At 35.8% G+C, this 22,956-nt stretch overlaps 1 protein-coding gene and 1 long non-coding RNA gene across 18 annotated transcripts in view; one reads left to right on the forward strand and one right to left on the reverse strand.

Annotated features, from left to right (window-relative positions):
• LOC311617600 overlaps positions 1–22,956 on the forward strand; it is a 1,721,005-nt gene that overhangs the window by 735,035 nt on the left and 963,014 nt on the right. The gene's annotated exons all lie outside the window — the stretch shown is intronic.
• Positions 1–22,956, reverse strand: part of BBX (BBX high mobility group box domain containing) — a 287,922-nt gene that overhangs the window by 135,664 nt on the left and 129,302 nt on the right. For 4 of the 10 annotated variants that reach the window (XM_084874016.1, XM_084874019.1, XM_084874022.1 and 1 more), the window contains one exon: positions 18,648–18,765. The exons of the other annotated variants lie outside the window; for them this stretch is intronic. The gene's annotated coding sequence lies outside the window, so the exon portion shown is untranslated. The remainder of the gene's footprint in view (positions 1–18,647; positions 18,766–22,956) is intronic. 10 annotated transcript variants of the gene reach the window in all.

Genomic DNA, 22,956 nt, shown 5'->3' on the forward strand with positions numbered 1-22,956 from the left:
TCGGAGAAAGACATTTTCTTTTTCAGTTATACCCTCTAGTCAAGAATGCTGCAGGCCTGATTCTAAACACAATTATAAAGTGCCATCTAGTGGATGTTTTTATAAAGTTTCTCTGCTTACACTTAAATGATATAATCTTTAGAAAAGCTGCTCTGGGAAATCAAAAAGTACAAACTTTCAGTTACAAAATAAACATATACATCCTGGGGATATAATATACAGCATAGTGACTATAGTTAATGCTACTGTTCTATGTATTTGAAAGTTGACTTTAATAGTTCTCATTACAAGAAAAGAATCTGTGTGGTGACGATGTTAATTAGACTTACTGTGGTAAAGATTTTGCAATTATACATGTATCGAATCATCATGTTGTAAACCTAAAAGTAATATAATGTTATGTGTCCATGTATCTCAATGAAAATAAATAGCTACTCTGAGGAAATAGCTGTCCCTTCTGGAATTTCCTCACCAATTACCACTGAGCTGGTGGACAACCTATCATTTTTTAAAAACACACCTCTGACTAATAATACTGATTTATAATGATAGCATGCAAAAAGTTAGAAAGAATATCCAGCTTAACAAATGTGCTTTTTCTTCCATTCACTTCATAATAATAAAAGATCAGGACAGTAATTACTGTTGACCAGTGTTCTATGCTACATGAAAATAAATTTCTTTGGTTTAAATAAGCAACAATCTAATATTTAGAAATCAGCAGGGTTGCCAGCAAAGCCTTTAAAGCAGCACCGCGCCCCTGCATGTGTAAGCTGCAAAGACACTTTTTTTTTTTTTTTACCATGAAAGGTGGTAGTCACACAAGTTATGAACGATTAAGTTGAAATTAATAAATAGAATTAATGTGGAGTAAATATAAAACCGAGGCCAAATAGAAAGCTGAGATGTACAAAGAGATATTTATAGTTTTAGTCTATGATAATTCAGATAAAAATTTAGGGCTAGACTTAATCAAAAAAAATCCATATCTATGTAGATTTTCTTATTATAGATTTAATAGTTTGCCTTCAGAAGCAGTCCACACATACTTTTTTTAAACTTCTAATTATCTAGATATTTTTGGATTCCCACAGTGCTAAACCGAAATGATACTTATCTGGAAAGCATCCAAACTCACAGATGGAATGACATTTTGACTTTGAAAAGAGTTGTCTGCAACCTGTTGTAATTGGCTTCCTTGGGAAAATTTTGCATGTCTTACAGCTATTCTTGGATATCATAATTAATTTATAAAATATTTTGTTTAAGAAACTACTCTTCTAGAAATGAAATGCTCATTTTATAGAATTGTTGGGGATTGCATATCCAGCCCTCGGAGGTCACTGTGTCCTCCAAATAACAGATGAGAAAACCAGGATTCATCAGGGTCCAAGGATAGCTTACAGTCACTAAACTAATTAATAGAAGAGTTAAGATCCAGGTTTCTTAACCACAAAATTAGAACTCTTTCCACTATATCACACTGCCTTTCCATTCTTTCTCGGAAAAGTAACAGAATATTTCCATTAAATTTTTCTTACAGTCCTACTGTTGCATTTTTAATCTAAAAGGTCCATGTGGTAACACTGTCCGGGTGTGCACGAAAAGATGTCAAAACTGCGAGTTTCTTCATAGTCCTCCAAGAAAATTAGGAAGATGGGGCAAAACAGCTTCTATTTTATCAGTGATTTTGACCAGGGAATCAAGAGAGCAGGGAACAGACCCAGCAGTTACTGAAGTGGGAACTACTGTTATGGACTGAGAGAAGCAGAAGCAGCCATTTCCACAATGAGTTTGTGTTAGCTGAGAAGACACCGCTTCCTCAACGGGTGCTGGAAATGTGACGGCTGATAAACAGAAGTGCACAACTAACCTTTAGCTTTTGAGAATACCTTTTGTTTTCTGCAAAACCATCATATTTACCTCTCATCATCACACAGAATAAATACATACACACCATACATTCTTTGAACTCTAAATCAGTTCCAAATTCCAAGGTCTGACTTTTTTTTAATATATATTTTTATTGATTTTAGAGATGAAAGGAGAAGGGAGAGATAGAAACATCAATGATGACAGAGAATTGCACACCCCCTACTGGGGATCAAGCCCGCAACCCAGGCATGTGGCCTTGACAGGAATAGAACCCAGGACCTTCACTCTGCAGGCCAATGCTCTATCCACTGAGACAAACCAGCAAGGGCCCTGACTTCTTAACTATGTCTTCCTGTGAGATTTCAGGCACTTTTACTGATCTTTTAAGCTATGGTTTAAAATGTCCTTTTTGTTATTTTGCTATTCATTATGACTCTTAGGACCATGTTTCTGACACACAAGTAAACGTCTAAAAAACTTGGATTCAAACACCAACTTGGCTAAATCACCTTAACCTCTGAGACTCTCTGGTTCCCTCCATCTGGCCGTGGAGAGGCCTCTCTAGTTCCACATTATTCTCAGGCTGTATTTCTTGAAGACTCTGTAACAGACTTGAACACAACAAAACTCACCAGGCCTGTCCCTAACACTACTTCTTCAGCAAAGGCTTTGACACAAGTCTGCGGATTGCAGAGATGGTTCCAAACCTAAAAAGGGGCTCTTTGTAGGTTCTAAGTGAATTGCTTTTGAGAAAGTCTCTATAGACAACTCACTTTGGCTCCTCCTCTATACAAATTGCTGTGGGAGACCAAGAAAAGCAGCTTTCAAAGTTGTAAGTGCATAGATTTGGTTCTGCTGCCACCAGGCTGCAAGTGCTGCCAGGGGACGGACAGACTGAGTCAAAGCAATTCTATGCATCACACGCCTCAGTGTCTTCCGTTTACTTGGCAGCTGTAGACACTGGGATCAGTCATCCAGCTAAATGTCAAGAGTCCCCAAGTTATTACTAGTGCAAAGGTTTCCAGTCTGAAACTTTACAAAGAGATATAACTTTAGCGTCATAACAAAGGATATATTTTTATGTTGTTATAAGCTAGGAATAATTTGTGAAGATTTTAAAAAGTAGTGAGACAATGGCTTCGGAATTACACAATGTGTGCATGTGAAAGAACATTCTCACACACACAGACTTTTCTGGATCAAAGGTGTAACTGTCACTTATTAAAAGAATCAAGTAGAACCAATAAGCACAGTTGTAAATATTACTTACACAGTCTGAAATTTTTCAAATATATTTACGTGAGGATACCTCATTTTCAGGCTCTAACACTTATTTCCAACTTTTAAGGTATTACAACAGATCATTTACTTATAGGCTATTTTCCCTTGAAAAATGTATCATCGTATTATTAATGATTTTGGTCAAATTACATAACATGTAAGTTTGAATGCTTTTTTTTGGTTTTTTTTGAAAGAGAGAATAATTACTTTACATTTGTGGTCATACCACTCTGTGAAAAGCAGTTCATGTCTATCCCCCAAGATAAATGAAATGCTTGAAGACTGTCAATGAAGAGAACTCCTCTTTTGTACAAACTATTTGAGTCTTGTAGCTAAAAAGAAGCTACCAAGTGAAGAAAAATACATATTTAGAGATTACAAAATATATTCTGACAAATAGGCTTAATTTTTAAAAATAATTCTGTATGTAATATGTTACACTAATTTTGGAAAAAACTTATTGTACACAAATGTTATCCCGAATAAGAAATATTTCTAGGGGGAAAAAATGTTAAGTGGGTCTTATTAATAACCAGTTCTCTTATCAAGAACAATTTGTAAAAAGGAAAATCTTATTATAAAGGAGACACACTTTGGTCTTTATCAGCATCATTCTCATTCTGCAACAGCCTGACAGTTGTTGTTGTTGTTTTTAAACTTAGGCTGTGCTCTTAATTTTGTGAGAAAACTATACAACTCAGTTGAGGAAATGAATAATGTAATTCCTGTGGTTTAGAGCAGCCGAAGTAAGTAGGTACTAAAGCAAAAATGCTGAGGTTTAAAAAAAAAAAAAGTAGAATAAACTTTTATTAAAAACAGATTTCAAATAGCCATTTTACCAGAAATTGAGCTTTTAGACAAAGAATATGAAAACTCATTATCTTATCCCAAGAAAATCTCTGTTCTCATCAAACAAATCTCATTGCTTTTTTTTTTTTATTATATCCCAAACAAGGTTTTGCTACTATAAAACTCCTTTGTACCATTCTTACAGGATTGGCATGTTTATAAGGATTGTTTTCCTACCAAAATGTTCTTTTGTCCTCATCAAAATTCTGCTAAAAACTTACTGAATGTGGAATTCCTCTTATTAATCTCATCTAACTTGATACAGGAACACTCAAACACTTTGAATTCCTACTTTTGTTCTTCATTCTAAAACACAGATTTTATAAAGTTAAAAACAAACTTTAAAGATTATCCAATTTAATTTTCTCATTGAAAGAAAACCAAATTCAGTTCCAAATTAATAAATTTGCTCAAGGTCTCAGTACTTGTTGACAGCTGGGACTAGTACAAAGTCATCCACAGGGATTTTCATTCATCATTGAAAAAGTCTAAAAGGTATCATTTCTTAAGGTAACTGAAGTTTACTCAGTTAATATTTTTTAAAAAACAACAAAGCAAATCATTGACACTTTTCTTAAAGTATAAATATTATTTCATTAAACTCATTTTACTAAAATGAGCAATAGTCATTCAACATTCAAAATAAATGTACTGAGCATTTACTGCCTTGCCAGGCACCTTGGGGGGGAAAAAAAAAAAGGCAAAACAATATATGAGAACTAAGAATGCATTCAGACCTATGAAAAAATTGATCATAAGATCATAATATTTTCCTGGATAGTTTAATTAATATGTCAAACCCTATATTCCAACAGTTGACAGCACTTAATAAAAAAATAAAATAAAATAAAAAACACATAGTACATTTTTCCTCTTCCAGTTGCTTTTTTATAACACCCTCAAATTCAGCCCCTAAATAATTCACATGTTATACTGTACTTAGGTGATGCTATTTTGAAGAACTGGTGATAATACATCACTCTACAGTTTCAAGAAACATTGTAAACCTTCCATGAAGTTTCTACCTAGACTACATTCAACTGCTTAAAAACTGCAGTCATGTATTAACCTAAAGCCCATTTTATTTAAAAAACCACTTCGCATCGTATGTGTATAAAATAGCTAGAACCTTTCTAACAAGATTTTATTAGTCCTCCAACATTTACTTTTCAAACTGTGATTCCAGAATTACAATAATATTTCACAAATAACCTGTGTAAGAGCTATATAAGAATAAATAAAAGAATACACTTATGTTACATTTGGGGAGCTAAGGTGAAGAGATCCCTAAAATCTCACACAAGTGACTCTAAGACATCTGTTTTTTTTAAATCTTCACCTGAGGACATGTTTTCCCTCCCCCCCCCCCCTTTTTGGGGGGGTGGGGGAGAGAGAGAAGAATGGGAACAAGGAAAAGGAGGGACGGAGGGAAGGAGGGAGAGAGAGAGACAGACAGACAGACAGACACATCGTGAGAGAGAAACACCTATTGGTTGCCTCTCACATGTGCCTGGATAGGAACCTTGGATGAATCTGCGACCCAGATATGTGTCCTTAACTGGGAATCAAACCTGAGACCCTCGGTCTGAGGGCCTATGCTCTAACCACCTTGCAAAACCAGCCAGGGCTCATTTTTAATTCAATATTTCAGAAATAAGATTACAAACATTTCACTTGAAAGTCATCAAACAGGAAGTAGCATTTCCAATTTGCAGAAGTTTTAATAAGTTTTATCAATGGTCATAATTTGGTGTTTAGAACTTTTCCCAACCTTGTTAATCTTTTTGTAGCTACTAAGAAAGAAGAGTCAGAAGTAGAAATTCTGAAGATATATGATTTGCAAAAATTTCAGAAAACTGAATCATAAAATTAACCAGGATTACTAAATGCAATAAAATTTATTATTTTAATATATTCTTCCATTGTGAATATTTAGTTATGCCAGAGACTTATCAACATTCTTTTTTCACCCTAAACAATTATAGCAACAGTCTCTCAAGGAGACAGTTTGCAATTCTATCTGGATCTAACAAAATGTGTGAATAATTTTATAACACTACACTCAATTTAGCAGTTTTTAAAAGTCTTCTGGGATATCCTTCTTAATGTTTCTAGCTTTGTCCATTTCGTTCTTTGTACTGATATTCTTTGGTTTTTACCAAATAACACAGATGCACACAGAGACATATAAAATTACAATTTGTTTTTCATCTTGTAAATAATATTGAAATGCATCCCTTGTCAGATCCTTCTTGGAATAAAGATTCAATAATTCCCTTGAGAATCTAAGAAATAATTCAGAAGAAATAGAAGCATACTATCACTTAAACTCTCATTAATAGTCAATGGTGTTTAGGCTCAAATCTCTCAAAATTTCAACTACACTACATGTGGATTTCAAGACTTCAAGTTTCAGGCAGAAGTTTTTTTTCAATCAGTCAAAATCTAATCTGAATGCTTATTTTTATTTCTTTACACTTCCCAAATCAAAAACTTTTGTTGGGTAATTGCAGACTCTCAAGTGAGTCAATGGAAATATTTCAGACAGCTGCTTCTTGTTGGTGAACCTAAAACTATTTTTGCTAAAGGAAATGCAGGTTATACAAAAAGAAATAAAAATTAGAACTAAAAAAAAAAAAATGATCCCACAAAAAAAAAAACACACCTCCACTTAGCACAATTTGAAGATGTAACAGCAATATTAAAATATAGACATTCCTCATTTAATGGGAAAACTCCTTTTAGGAAAAAGTGACAAATTCTAAAACTATCAATTTTAAAATAACAACAAAAACTCCCAGAATGTCTTAAGAGGTGGAGAAGTTATTGGTGTGGGTAGCAGGCAATTCACTGAATGTTAGTACCTATTTCTTCAAATCTCCAAACTCTTCTATGTAGTATAATTTTTTAAATTGTCAAATAGATATTATTCATTATAGTGATGAACAAGATCATCCTCCGATTAAAAGCGGGCTTCACTCTGCTTTTAAGAAATTGAGTTTTGTAGTAACATTTTTACTATGATTTACAAACATTAAAGATAAAAGTTCCCTAGAACCTAGCCAGTTTGGTTCAGTGGATAATAGGCCCATGGACTGAGGGTCCTGGATATGAGTCCACCCTCTCACATGGATTTTTTTTTCTCTCTGAGTCTCTCCCTCTCTCCTCCACTCTCTCTAAAAATCCATGGAAAAATATCCTTGGGTGATGATTAACAACAACAACAACAAAGTTTTCTGGCTAACTTTCAACGTATAAGAAAATTAAATTAACCAAAATTCTTCTTTTCTAAACACTTCAGTTTATCTTATAATTTTTATTCTAGAAAATTGGGATATTCATTTTTTTCCCCCTATATTAGAGGCCCGGTGCATGAATTTCTGCACCAATGAGGTGGGGTCCTCGGATGCTAGAGGGTGCAGGCCAGGCTGGGGGACCCCACTGGCGCACAATTGGGGCCAGGAAGGGACACGGGAGATTAAACAGCCAGGGAGGGACCATGGGAGGATTCCAGGGCATGTCCGGCCTGTCTCACGCAGTCCCAATTGGCTGGACCCCAGCAGTAAGCTAATCTAACAGTCAAAGCATCTGTCTCTTATGGTGGTCAGTGCACATCATAATGAGAGGTTGAGCGGCCTTAGAATATCATTAGCCTATCACATGAAAATTCGTGCACTCATGGGGTTCCCTCATCCTGGCTGCACCTTCTCACAGTCCGGGATCCTTCGGGGGATGTCCATCTGTCAGCTTAGGCTTGCTCCCTGGGAAATTGGGCCTAAGCTGGCAGTCAGACATCCCTCTGACATACCTCAGGGGATGTCCCCTGCAGAGCAGGCCTAAACTTCAGTTGGACATCTTAGTGCTGCCAAGGAGGCAGGAGAGGTTCCTGCCACCACTGTTCCACTTGCAGTCATCAGCTTGGCTTGTGGCTGAGCGGTGCTCCCCCTGTGGGAGCGCCCTGACCACCAGGGGGCAGCTCCTGCATTGAGCGAATGCCCCCTAGTAATCAGTGCACATCATAGTGACCTGGTCATCCCACCGTTAGGGTCAATTTTCATATTAACCTTTTATTATATAGAATTACACTTTGATTGGTTGAATGGACAATTGGACACTTAGCATATTAGGCTTCTATTATATAGGATAATAAAACTCTCTTCCTATTTGTTCTAAATTGATATAAAATTAATGACCCAAATTTTGTCAACTGATGTTTTTCTCTAAACTATCAGAAAGTGCATTCTTCTCAAATGATTGAGAAATACATAAAGCTAATATATAAAACATATATCAAACACAGATTCCAGTGTACTGATATACATTCAATTATGTATATTAAAATATGCATAAATATAGTTCTATTTTGGCTCCACTTAATAATTCATAAGAAAGGTGCATATGACAAGTCAAATAAAGAATAAGAAGTTTATCTGTTCTCTATTTCAACTCTATGAGTAACAGCAAGGGAAGAAAGGATTGGTTTTGGCAAATAGACCAGGCTATTTACCACTACTATTGTAGTTGCCTAATTTAAGGACCACTATTCATGTGTAAAAGTAGACTAGTGCCAACCTTCATATAATGGTAAAAATGGAAGCAGATAATATGGAAAACCCATTTTAGAATGTCGCACATGCTACCTTACTTACTTAAAAAAGAAAGCATGAATAAATTTAGTATTTTCTTCTTTCTTCAAACCTTTTGGTATCATCTCACCCCAAGAGATTATTGTAGTAGCTTTTAAGTGATAATCTCTATTTTTAAGCTAATCTCTATCAGTAGATTTATTATTCAGAATCCAAATTCTTTGATGGCACAACACAGTCTACTTTCAAAATTTAATTTCTTAGATTGGCACTCTACACATTTTTTAGGCCCTTTCCTCCTCCTCCAAACTTCCTTTGTCTTTCTTGTAAGTCAAGGCCCGGCTCCCTGGCACTTGGCACTTTCTTGCTTCTTGTTGTTTACCAGAGATCCCTCATTTAAAATGCCCTTTCTCACCTGGCCGGCATGTCTCAGTGGTTGAGTGTTGACCCATGAACCAGGATGTCACAGTTCGATTCCTGGTCAGGACACATGCCCAGGTTGTGGGTTTGATTTGAAGTGTGGTGTGTGCAAGAGGCAGATGATCTATCATTCTCTCTCATTATTGATGTTTCCATCTCTCTCTCCATCTCCATTCCTCTCTGAAATCAATGAAAATATATTTTAAATAAATAAATAAATAAATATATGGCTAATATGCAAAGTGTCCTCTTAGGAGTTTGACCTTGAGATTGGGAATTCAATTGCTTGCTAAGAGGTGGGCTGACCACCAGGGGCAGCACAGAATGAAGGAAGGCCCCAGCCGGCAGCCAGCAGCCAGTGAAGGAAGGCCCTGGCCCTGATTGGTCCTGATTACCGGCCAGGCCTAGGGACCCTACCCATGCATGAATGTTATACACCAGGCCTCTAGTAAATAAATAAAATGCCATTTTTCTATTCCTTTCCATGCAGGTCAAATCTGATCCCAGGGCAAAATAATGTCTCTTTCCTCCAAATTTCCTACCTCCCTTCAGCACAGCCATAAACCTGTAATCATCTTCTATTATTGTCTTGAATTATTTTAAATCCTTGACTCTTAGCCTCTCATTTTTTTCAACTCCAGAGGTGACATCATCATCATCATCACCCTTTTAATAACAGACAGTGAGTATTCAAAATGAAGTACTCCATTGAAAATCATATATTTAAATGCCATAAGTTAAATTTGCCCATAGTCCATCTTCCCCATAAGCGTAAATTTGAAATGGAAGAGGGAGATGAGGAAGGGTTGGTATCCCTTATTGGTCTTCCGAGTCCCAGGGAAAATGTCAAGGAAGAAATAGGAGAACACAATCCTACAAGCTCATCATCATCCTTACTAAGCAGGAAGAGTAAAAGAACCATTCTCAATGAAAATGGTCTTTTAAATGATTTAAATACAATTTCAAGCAAATCAACAAAAATCTCTAGCACATTTTGTTTAAATTTGAAGAAAAGTAAAACATACTCAACTCAATCCTTGAGTAAGCTTCAGTAAAAGCAGAAGAAAGGCTGTCTTGATGAGCTTTAATCCTGAGAGAACCATTGAATGGATAGCTCCAGTCAGTGAAAATCAGACGCACTGTTACCCTGGCACTGAGATCTAGAACTTCTGACTCAGAGAGTTCCAGAGGGCAACTCTTCTAGGTCCAGACTGGTTCTTAGCAGTTGGCAGGTTACTAACTGATGAACACACAAATCCTGAGTTTACAGGACAGCCTGAGACTCACCGAAAGTAACAATGTCATCTACCCAGTGTAAGGATTAAATAAACAGATAAAAAGCTGAAGCCAAGATTCCTCAAACTCAAAACAGACTTTAATCTAAGGGGAATGAAGCCATCATTTAAATGAAACAGTGCTTGACTAGCATAGGAAGAAGGAGTAAAGTGCCCCCTAGCTAAGTATAAAAGAAACATACCAATTCTGAGAAGGATTTGGTGGTAGAAAACAAACTGGCATGTATACAAAAGAAAACCATATTTAGTGATCTTTAATAACATTATGATGTCTAGGTGAGCTTCCTAGAGTCCCAATTCCTCAAAACAACTATCAATATTAAAGCACAGCTGCTGCTATACTTTCTGTTCTGTTGTTTTTATTAAAAAGATTTTTGTGATTTATTTTTTCAGATATAATAAAACCTTGTCAGGTTTTTAGAAATGTGGATTTTTCAGCTAGATAATAAATGGTAATATAGTAGAAAATTAACTTCAGGAAGCTCACTACTTTTTTCTCAAAATTACAGACCCATTTGAACATTTCTCTGTTCTCTTATTGAAATATAAAGTTCCAGACAAAATAAATATAATTATTCCAGCAGTACCTAAATTCAAATTTTAAAATTATTCAGAATTACTTTAATAATCTAGATAAATCTGTACTTTGTATAATTACATGACTGTATAAAGCTCAACTCAAAACTTCCTTTTACATCTACCATTATCTTTTCTGTATAACAAACTTAAAACATGAGTAAATATTAAATACATAGTTCAAAATTTATTCTTACATTATTTTTTTAAAATTCCTCTTCCAAGTTAATCCCATTAAATACAGAATCTGTAATAAATGCATTTCCTATTTCTCTCTGAAGAAAAATTCTGTACCATATATTTATGTACTTCATATACATTAAATTTATATATGTTATAAGTTTCCTAACTATATGTAAAGATAATCCAACTTATTTATACAATAGTTTTTTTAAACATTTTCTACAATGTAGTCATTTGGGCATATATAGTTTTCTTTCAAAAGACATTAAGTAAAATAAAAATATTAAATGAGTGCTCTAATTTTTCTGAAGCACTTTCAAGCCTGTCTAAATTAATAAAATACTAAGTGAATTAGTATTACAAAGGAGACTTTGTCACTGATAATTTCAAATATTAATGTGAATACTTAATGGGTCAAGCTTTTTGCATTTATCAAAGAAAATGTAAGACTGGTTAGAGTTTTCTCCTATGAGTAAAGTTTACATGTCAGGTAATTTCTTCAATTTTTCCCTTCTATGTATAAAAGCATATTTCTCTCCCTGCATTCCTAAGGAATGAAAAGTTATCTGTTCTTCTAGAGATAGGATGATATTATTAACTGCTTCCCTCCACCCTTTTTTTTTTTTTTTTTTTTGTTACAAAATTCTTCTTTTGCCTTATTCTCTTCTTAGTTTAAAATCTGTCAGACTTACATGGGATATTCACAAGTGGGTCCATAAGGTCATGAGATTAAATTATTTTGTGTCCCCCTCCACCCAGTCAACCTCAGAAAGAGCCTACTTAATCTTAGATCAACCAACTAAAACTATAAACCACCAAGTATAGATAACACAGCTCTCTGGCCAGGAATCTAAGGAGTGATTAGGCAGTGTTTACAATTTACAGAAGGTAAAGATAGAGTTTGTATCCACTGCTCTGTGTGGCCTGTTCTCTGGTGCCTTTTGCCTTTGATCCACAAATTCAGAGGCACTCAAAAAAAGGAATTCTGAACAAAAAACAAGAATGGGAAATATTAGTCATGTGAGAATCCAGATTCAGATTATTCCTTAAAAGTGACTGTAGTACTAATCCTTTTAAGATGGAATCGCCTTATGGGAAAACTAAGTGAGGGTAGCAATGGAAGGAATTTGGGCCTCAGAGTTGAGAAGTCCCTAGCAGAGAAAACACAGAAAAAAGGAATGAACATTGCCTCAAGGCCCAGGTGAAAACAGACCCACTGAATCCAAAGAAAGCCCAACAGTAAAAACCAACACTGGCTCACTATGAAAAGACATGGGGTTAAGTTGGACAACAATGGACAAAGGGTGAGACTAAAGCCCTGATCACAGCCTTGGGGCTGGAGGAACAGGAAGAGGAGCAAGTGGGCAAAAGGTCAAGGTTTTACACTGAGCCATAAATGTCTGGATTGCCTGGTGAATGAAATTGGGTACCCAAAGGTATTCTTTGTACTTTCTCAAAGAAAAGATCAATATATTCTTTCTCTAGGGAAAAAATAACCAACCCTAAACAACAGAGAGGAAGGACAGTTTGATTATGTCCCATTTCTGGTGTTATGAGAGAAAGTAACTGGCAGGTCACCTGGGTACCCAGTAAGTTGTGGGCCAAAAGCTCTGGAAGGTAGATTCAGGCTTTAAGTGTTGCCCACACACCAGTGAGATACCACTTGTCATTAAAATTTAAAATAGAATACAAACTGTTGTAGTCAAAAGGAATCTTAAGGATCACAGGCCTACCATTCTCATTTTTCCAAAAATCAGAGTGAAATTCAAGAAGAAATGACCTGGGTATAGTTTACAAATCTACTCACTGCACAATTGTTTACAGTACTGATGATTTTTACCCATTGCTTTTAGGGAAATTGCTATCGCTGAGATTTCAGTGCTTATTGCATTTTCATTTTCCCTTCTTCATTAAATAAGCATCTACTGAATAATAAGTATACAAAGTACTAAGCTAGATCCTAGTATAGTTTCCTGGAAAACCTCAGAAAATAAATGGGGCAGATAGTGGTAATAAGTTTGACAATAGGCAAAATAGTAAGTTCAACCAACTAAAACTATAAACCACCAAGTACAGATTATAAAGTTAGGAAGAACAACTATGGTATGAAAATTGGAATGGCATACAAGTATAGTCATATATCAAAAGAATAACTGATAAAAACAGAAGTGGGTAAAGAACAGAAGTGGGAAAAGAGTGGGTTGCAAATACAAGTTGAATGATTTACTCGAGGTCCCGGAACTTTTGCAATACAGAACAAAACACAGGCAAAGTCACTGTAGCTTGCAAACAGTTGCCTGTGGGTCACTCTTCCTCAATTTGATTTAAGGAAAAAAGAAATCAGTAAAAGATGCACATTTTCCTGCCAAAACTGTCTTAGAAGTCAAGAACAGTTGACAATATCATTTAACATAAGAACATTATTACATTACAATGTGGTTTTCTCCAGAGAAAAAACTTAGCTAGCAAATATACTTAGCCATTTCCATACCTCCGGATTTAAACGGGTTTGAGAAAAGGTACAAGTGACAACTGGAAAACAGAGAGAAATAAAAATAGCTAATGCTGAGAATAAAACTAATTAAAAAATAAAAATAAAAAACAAGAAAAAAATAGCCATCACGGTTATTGTTAAGATGGTAAGATGGTGCTATAGATAACTTACAAAATTCTTTAAACAAAAATCTAATAATCTTAAGGAACTATTGGAGATAAAGAGGAGATAGAGTCTGGACATATCCTTTCATCCAGAAGTTCTAGTTCTGAACATTTATCTTAGAGAAATAACATAAGAGGCATGTATAGGAATCTCAAGAATTTTCCCTCTGTAGCTCTATTTCTAATAACACAAAAATTGGAAAGAACATAAAAAGCCATCACAAAAAAGTAGGTAAATAATGTGGTAATTTCATTCAGTAAAATACAAATGTGATCACAAATGAATTACAGGTATAAACAAGGGTGATTACCAAACATGAGGTTGAGATTTCCTAGGTCCAAGATGGTGGTGTAGGAAGAATTTATCTCCTCCCAGGATCACTTTGAATCTAAACTTAGAAAGGACAAATTCCCCTCAAAAAGAAATAAGGGCTGACTAAACAGTTTCTGCAAAACAAACCAGAGAGATCACACAGAAATGGGTAAGAGGGTAGGAGAGACTAAGACATTTACCTTGGGAACACCACCCCCAACGCAGGGACCTGTGGTAGGGAGGGATCACTAAATAGCCTATGTGCAGACTTGCTGCCCAGGGGCACGGCGGTGGGAGGCTGGGGGAGAGTGGCTCAGAAAGTATCTACAATAGAATATACATAAGGAAACTCATTTTCAAACCCTAGAGCATCTTCCAAACAGGAGAACTGCAGAACTCACTCCGGTATTGGAGAAACAGGAAAGCACCATTTGTTATGCTCACCCTCCGTCCACCTTGAGCACAGGATCCAAACAATCTAGCCAACCATTGTCCACAGGTACCCTGTTGCGCCCCAGAACCCAGGCCCATACTGGGAGTGTAGGTTGCCAATCGGAGTTTCCTTGGCCTGTGCCCTCTTCAGCCAGAAGGCCAGGCATGGGGAGCTTGTCCCCTGGAATCCCGACAGTCCACACCCACTCCAACTACAGTCCCCAACCCCATTCAACTTTTTCCAAATCTTCCCATAGACAACTCCCCCTTGGGCCATAGCTCTAGCTTGGTGACTAGTTCCCCAGACTGCCTGTGGTCCAATCCTACTCCAATTACAGCTTCACCTAGCCTGTCCAGGTGTCCCTGGGCTTCCCACAGCCTGCACCTGCTCCAGGTCTGGCCTCAACTGGACTGCCAAGGTGGCTCCAGTACAGCTTGCTTCAGATCTTTCTGCAGCCCAACCTCACTCTAGCTCCACCTTCAGCTGGCCTGACAAAGATACCCCTTATACACAGTAAAAAATAATAATAATAATAAAATAAAAAAGCTATACCAGGCCACTCCTTCAAGACTGGGAGAGGTTTCTGTTTTACCTAATTCACAGAAACAAACACAGAGGTAGTCAAAATGAGAAAAGAGAAATATGTTCCAAATGAAAGAACAAGAAAAAAATCCCACACCCTGTTTAAAAAAAAACAAACTAAATGAAACAGACAATATACCTTGTCTTATAAAAACTTCAAAACAATGGTTATAAAGATACCCAATAAACTCCACAGAAGAATAGGTAAACTCAGAGAGAACTTAAACAAAGATTCAGGAAAAACAGAACCAATTAGAACTGAGGTACACAATAACTGAAATGAAAAACACACTAGAGGAAAGCAAAATTGAATTAAATAATGTATAAATGCACATCAGGGAGCTAGAACACAAGGTAGTGAAAATCACCCACTTAGAACAGCAAAAAGAAATAAGATTTTTTTTTAAATGAACACAGTTTAAGGGATCTCCAAGACAACTCATGCATTAATACTTGAATCATATGGATCCCAGAAGAGAGAAAAGGACAGAAAATATATTTGAATGAATAGCAGCTAAAAAATTCCCTAAGCTGTTGATATCCACATCCAGAAAGCACAGACAATCCCTAACAAAATGAACCAAAGAGATCCACAAGTCACATAATTAAAATGCCAAAAATTAAACATGAGGAGATAATTTTAAAAGCAAAGAGAGAACAAGCTAGTTAAATATAAGAGGCCACTCAGTGTATTTACATCAGTAAATAATAATAATCTAGCCACCCAGTGTATATCCTATATAATAAAATGTTAATATGCAAATTGTCCCCTTGACCAGGAGTTCGAACAGCAGGCAGGCCGGCCAACCACCTATGTCCCCGCCCCTGGCCAGGCTGGCTGGACCTCACCCATGCACGAATTCACGCACTGGGCCTCTAGTCAAAATATACAGTGGAGAAAAGACAGTCTCCTCTTCAATAAGTGGTGCTGGGAAAACTGGGCAGATATGTGCAAAAAAATTACAGTATACCACTTTCTTACATCAAAAAGAACCTAAGACTTAAATGTAAGAACTGAAACCATAGAACTTCTAGAATAAACCATAGGCAGTAAACTCTTTGACATCACTCTTAGCAATATTTTTTTTAAATGTATCTCCTCAGCAAAGGCAACAAAATCAAAAATAAACAAATGGGACTACATCAAACCAAAAAGCTTTGGCACAATGAAGGAAATCATTGGCAAGATGAAAAAGCAACCTACTGAATGGGAGAACATATTTGTAAATGATATATCCAATAATGGGTTAATATTCAAAATATATGAAGAATTCCTACAACTCAACATTTTTAAAAATCCAATTAAAAAATTGGCAGAGGACCTAAATAGATATTTTACCAAAGAAGGCATACAGATGACCCACAGACATACAAAAACATACTAAACATCACAATTCAGCAAAGAAACAACAAAGAGATAATCACCTCTTGCCATTTGCAATAACATAAATGTATCTAGGGAATTTACATTAACTAAAATATGTAGGCCAGAGAAAGTCAAATAGGATATTATTTAACTTATATGTAAAGTCTAAAAACAAAACAAATGAACAACACAAAGAAACTCACAGATATGAGGAACAAACAGATGTTTGCCAATGGGTAGTAAAAAAGGAAGGGGATTAGGTTAAGAAGTACAAACATCTAGTTAAAAAAGAAGTCAGGGGGAGGTAATGTACACCATAGGGAATACAGGTAACAATATCATAAAAACTTTATATGATGACAGATGGTTACTAGACTTATTGTAGTGACCACTTTGCAAGGCATATAAGTACTGTCATACTATGTGGTATACACAAAATTAATATATTGTATGTCGAGCATAATTAAAAATAAAATTTTAAAAATCATAATGTTGAGCAGCAAAAATAAGTGTGACAGAGAAAACATATAGTATTTATTATTTATGTAAAATTAAAAAACAAGCAAAATTTAATGTAAACATATTTTAAAAATCCTATATAATAAAGAGGTAATATGCAAATTGACTGTCACACTATCACAAAGGTGGCCCACAGTAGGGGCGGGGCCGGCTGCTCTGCACATCTGCCACTGGAGTCCCCTCAGCCCCCCTGGGGGCCTCTGGCCCTGACTGACAGCTCACTCAGGCTCCTCCAACGAGCTGTCCATCCCTCTCTTCCTCCTTCCTCTGAAGCTGAAGCCTGACTGTGGTGTCCAACAAATTGGAAGTTATAACTCATGTTGTTGAGAGTATCCTCCATTCCGCCAGAGTCCCCTCAGCCCCGCTGGGGGCCTCGGGTCCTCTTACACCCCCCACTGACTGAGGCTAAAGAAAGCAGGGTCAGCCGAGGTGCAGGCAAGCCTCGGATGGCAGCTGCCCAGAAGCCTAGGGCCAGCCCATGGCTCAGGTAACCAGGACCAGCCAAAGCCTGCCCTGCCGGCAGAGGCAGCAGCAGAAGTGTGATAGGGGCGTCATCTTCCCCTAATCGCCTGGGTCGCCTCACACCGCTGAGGGCTCCAAAACTGTGAGAGGGGGCAGGGCAGGCTGAGGGAGCTCCCCTCCAGTGCATGAATTTTCATGCACTGGGACTCTAGTATAAGGATAAAGAAAGAAAGTTAACTCATCCTTCAGGATTGGGGAATGAGTTAACTTAAGGAAGCTGTTGAAATACGGGCCAGGCAGTTAGTGGTAAATATTAAACTATTCATGTTAATGCTATTCTTTGTATTTTATTCACATGTTATTAGTATGCCCTGTATACATACAGCATTTTCTTACTTCTATTTTTAAAAAGCTCTCAGAAGTAACACCTGCATTTAACAAACTATTTTAAAAAGAACTTTTTAATTATCTGCAAATAACAAGTACCCAGCATTCATTCAGGACTTTATAAAATTATCTCTTTAAATCACACAACTCTAAGATAAATATTTTCATATGAGAAAACTAAGTTTTTGTTGTTATGTAGAATACCCAATCTTACACAGCTAGCAGAGGTGAGATTAAAATCATATCCAACTCTGAAAACCATAGGACTGTCTAAAATACAACAGCAAAAATAAATTTCCATCACAAAGACAAAACTAACTTGTCATACTACAATTCACTATTTTAATTCATGGTGGCATGTAAAATGTATCCATAAATTATAATAGTTTGTATTAATTTTATTTCATATTACACCTCTTTATTACTTCACAATCACAATTTACCCTTAAACTCCATAAATTTTAATCCTGGCAAAGGATACTAATTATGTTTATGGAAAGTCTCAACTTGGCTATACTTTTCATAACTTGAATTTCTCTAAGACTGGAAGGTTAAGAAGTTAGCTGTTGGCAGGCTGAAATTTAGCACTCTCACTGCACTACCCTCCCCCCATTCAGGAATTCACTCAGGCAAGTGAGCAGGCTTTGGAAGCCCCGAGGAAATTACTCACTCCCACCCGCTCTTTCCTCATCTCTCTTCTTATTTGTCAGCTTTTTCTTTTGTTGTTTTCATTTGTATGTGTGACCATTTGGCAAGAATCACTAAGAAGAATTTACAAGTTTACTTCTGAGCTATACCCTAACTTCTTTTTTCCCAAAGCACCACCAACAGGAGTCACTTAATTAAAGGCTTATTGACTTACTACAGTGGTACAGTTCGCCTCTGGTATTTGTCAATATCCCAGTGAATCCTCCACATCTATAAACATGCTGGAGATGATACCAGGTACCGCTAGAGGCTTGGGGTCTTCCTGGGGGTGCCTGGGGCAAGAAAAACACAGAGAGAGACCAAAGACAGTCAGGAGACACACAGAGAGAGGGAACATGGAAATAAACAGAGGGTAAAATAAAGAATAAATAAGAGGCAAAAAAGTGGGGATTACAGAGAGATTAGGCAGCCAAAGACACTCAGAGACAAGGAGAAAGTCAGCAATCTGAACTGGGGTTTGGGTTTGGAAACCACATTTTTTGTTATATTTATTCATGTAACAGGTGCCCTCATGTTTCTAAATTTATGATATCATCAACCATTTCTCAGTTATTTCTAAGGTTTTTCTCAATTCTCAAGTTGTATCTTTATTAAAAGTCACCTTCACAGGGTCTTATCTTTGGAGATGCATACACCTAGGCACAAACACAATCCTCAAAACAACCCAGCTGTAAATAAAGTATTTTCCCAACTCTTACTTCAGAGAGGTAGTGTGACTTGCCCAAGGTCACAAGTAAGCACATAACAACTGGGACCCCAAATCTTCTGATTCCAAAACTCAGTGCTTTGTTCTGGTATCCTATATTGTCTCTACTAGAAATGAATCATATATAAATCCAAGCTGTTTTTATGAAATAAAATTCAAACTACACTGACAAGATGACATTTTCTATTTGGGGACACTGAAATACTCAGGTTATTCACTAGGCTACTATATTACCTCAAGGCTTCAATTACTTTTAAAATTTATCAAAAAAAGTAGTCAGAATAAAAGTATCTTAGAATGATAGGAATTTATAAACAGAAATGAAATTAGTTGAACATCCACTTCATAAAATTTTAACATTAAAAAGGGAGCTAGAGTTAGTTCATTGCTTTTATAACTTTCTAAAGTTTTAATGATTCAACAAATTTCAGCTGAAAGATAAAAACATCTGCATTTCAATAAATTCTTAGATTTAAATACTAGTAAACTTGTCTCAAACTTGTTCTTTCATAACGTCTCACCTAAAGTCTATACTGGAATTCAATTTCAGGGTAGTACATAGAGTAGAAATGATTTAATGCACCACCCTTTGTAAGCATTAGTATTTTCTTTTAAGGAATAATTAAAATTGTCTAAATAATCATTTCCTTATGGAAGCAATCAATGTAACTGCCAGAAAAGCTTCATTGACATGTATAAGCATGTTATTGGATTTCACACAAGACAATAATACAAAGAAATTTCTATTCGAGTATGCATCAATATATTTTCCCATGTTCAGCAATTTTTAAACCAGAAATTTTCAAATAAGGCCTAAAGTATGGTACTGCTCTGCCCTCTAGTGATAGACTAGGATTTCCTAACTAAATGCTTTGATTTATTTTTGTAATTGCTTTTTGAGCAAAACTTAAGGTTTATGATTGCTGACTTTTCCTATTTGAATAGTGAACAGAGCGAATAGTCAACTTTTAAGATTTGGCTTGTAGTATGAGTACAATTCATGAAAGAGACACAATCTCCTTTCACCTAAGTATTGCAAACTAGAAATCAAATTTAATATAATGTATTCAAATCCTTATTTATATTTTATGCCAAAGAATTCCATTTAGTTTCTTTGTTAAAAACTTTACAAATTTCTTAACTATGAATTCCAAATTGGTTAATTCTATGATTTTGGAGACTGAAGTGTCAGGGAACTATATATATTGTACATAGATGAACAGTTTTCTATTAATAGACTAAAATATGCTTCATAAAAAATTATACTGTACATCAGCTAGCCTTAATTGTCCAAATGGCACTGTAGAATTTTTCTGAGCCTCAGTATTGCCATAAGGAACCTGTCAATTTATATGTGGAAACATTAATCAAGGATGCCAATGAAGACAGAGTTATACAGAGATTCACCCTACGTATTTCGATGAAGGGAACTTACTTCCTTCTGAGTTTCTCTTGCCACAAACCTCTTGCCAGGAACCAATGCATGCCTAGAACAGCATTTATACTCTCACTAATCCTAACTGTATTACTTCTGTGTCTACACTTGTGTTAAAATGTACAGGGATACCCGAACATGTAAGGACAATCCATAAGCAGTATAGTGGTGTAGTGAGGACCACAAACCCTGCAGCCAAATTGCCAGTTTGATGTCAGATTCTGTCAATTGCTAACAGTGTGACCTTAGGCAGGTTAGTTAACTTCTGTGTGCTTCAGTGTCATCATCTACAAAGGGGAATAAAAAGAGATACCTACCAATAGTCATGTTTTATTATCTTAATACTTATTTAGTAGGTTATACAGGTGTATGCATCTATCAAAACTCAAGAGAATATATGTTTAAGATTGTGTATTACTAAGTGTAAATTTTACATAAAAAACTTAAAATATATAAATATTGAACTCTAATCAATAATATGCATGCTAAAATATTTAGAGCAAGTTTAGTAATGTCTGTGATTCAGTTTCAAATGCATCAGAAAATGAAATGACAATGGATGGATTATAAACATGTAATAAAGTAAGTATAGCAAAATGTTAATGGCTGAATCTAGGTAATGAGTACGTAGTGTGTAATGCTATGCTCGAAAGCTGCATCATAAAATATAAGGGGGAAATAGACCTACCTTTCATAGAGTTTATATAAGTTTATATAAATATATATAGTACTGAATATACAAAAAGGATCTGACAATCAACAATTACAAATGGCAATTTCTATTCTTCCCTAGTTAGAGGAAAAGGATAAGAAAGCAATGAGGCACTGAGCTTCTAAAGTTGAGTGAGTAGCTGCCATCAAGAGTATTAAAGCTAAAATTTCAAATACATCATAAAATTGCATGGGCTATGTTGAGAACAAGGTCTTTGAAAGTCAAAAAGAGATTATTTGAATCTTGGATCTGTTCTTAATTAGCCAAGAAGCTGAAATGATTTATATTGTTTTTAGCCTCAGTTCTTTCATGTATAAAATGGGAATAATAATACTTACATATTGAGGTCATTGTGAAGATTAAGGAAAAATGCAAACACACAGACACAGAGATATTAGCACATAAAATGCAAAAATAACAGTTGAAGTTCTATCATTATAATTATTACTACTACTTAGGGTGAGTCTTGTAAACTCACTCTTAAAATTATTATTCTCTGCATATGGGTCATATCTGATTGTATCTGATTTTATCCTAGAATTTGCATATGCAGGGGATCCTACTGCTCCAAAGAACTTTCTAAAGTATCTTTATTAAGGCAGTAGGCCTATTTAAAGTTTGACTGTACTGAGTATAAAAGAAGAACTGGCAATGACAGGGAAATCATTAATTACCCCTCTGTAATGCCAATTAGAATATACATAATAATTGAGGCATTTAGAAAGTATGTTTGCTGATGGTATTTGAGAAAATGATATTAGCATCTGGATGAGTTTTTATTTTAAACAGTCTACAACTACATAGTTAATGAAAAGAATATTAAAGCTACACTTAAAGAAGATAAATTTCATGCTCCCAGGGAGTAGATTTGTAAATCATTCCAGATTACTCCATGAAGACAGGAGCTCAACATACAGTTTCAGCCAAAGAGAAAATAAAAAACTTGGCAGTAAAAGAGGAAATACTGAAATCATTATACAATATGGCTTCTGTCTTGACCACTGTAAAAAAAAAACTGCTTTCTCCAAAGGACCACAAGATCATGTAGCACAAACACTTTTCTTTAGGCATTTAGATGTGTCTAAATTTTTCAACATTTTTGTTGAAAACTCATCACCATCTTCCTCGGTCATATACTACTTTGATTTTCCCACCACAGATCTGATTGTCAAAGAAAGTAGATGGTTTCAAAAGTTCTTTCTTAGCCACATTTTCTACTTTCACCAATTTTCAACATTTCAGCTTTAGGCCAAGCCAATGATGACACTCACTTGGTTGGGCATTGTCTTGTGCACCAAAAGTTTGCTAGTTTAATTCTGGTCAGGGGATGAAGAAGGCATTAGATTGATATTACACTCACATAAATATATTGCTCTCTCCCTCCCTCCCTCTCTTCCTTTTATTCTGTCTTGCCCCACTTCATCTCTCTAAAAAATAAAATAAAAATCAAACTATTCTTTAAGAAACAATTTCAGTTCTACCTCTCAAGCTATACCTCTACTCACAGCTTGAATCTCTTCCAAACTCACCTCACATTTATTACTACCCTGTTTCCCCGAAAATAAGACAGTGTCTTATATTAATTTTTTCTCCCAAAGTTGCGCTAGGTC

Source organism: Pipistrellus hanaki (genome assembly GCF_964339955.1).
Source record: "Pipistrellus hanaki genome assembly, chromosome: 2".
In the NCBI taxonomy this organism is placed as follows: Eukaryota; Metazoa; Chordata; class Mammalia; order Chiroptera; family Vespertilionidae; genus Pipistrellus; species Pipistrellus hanaki.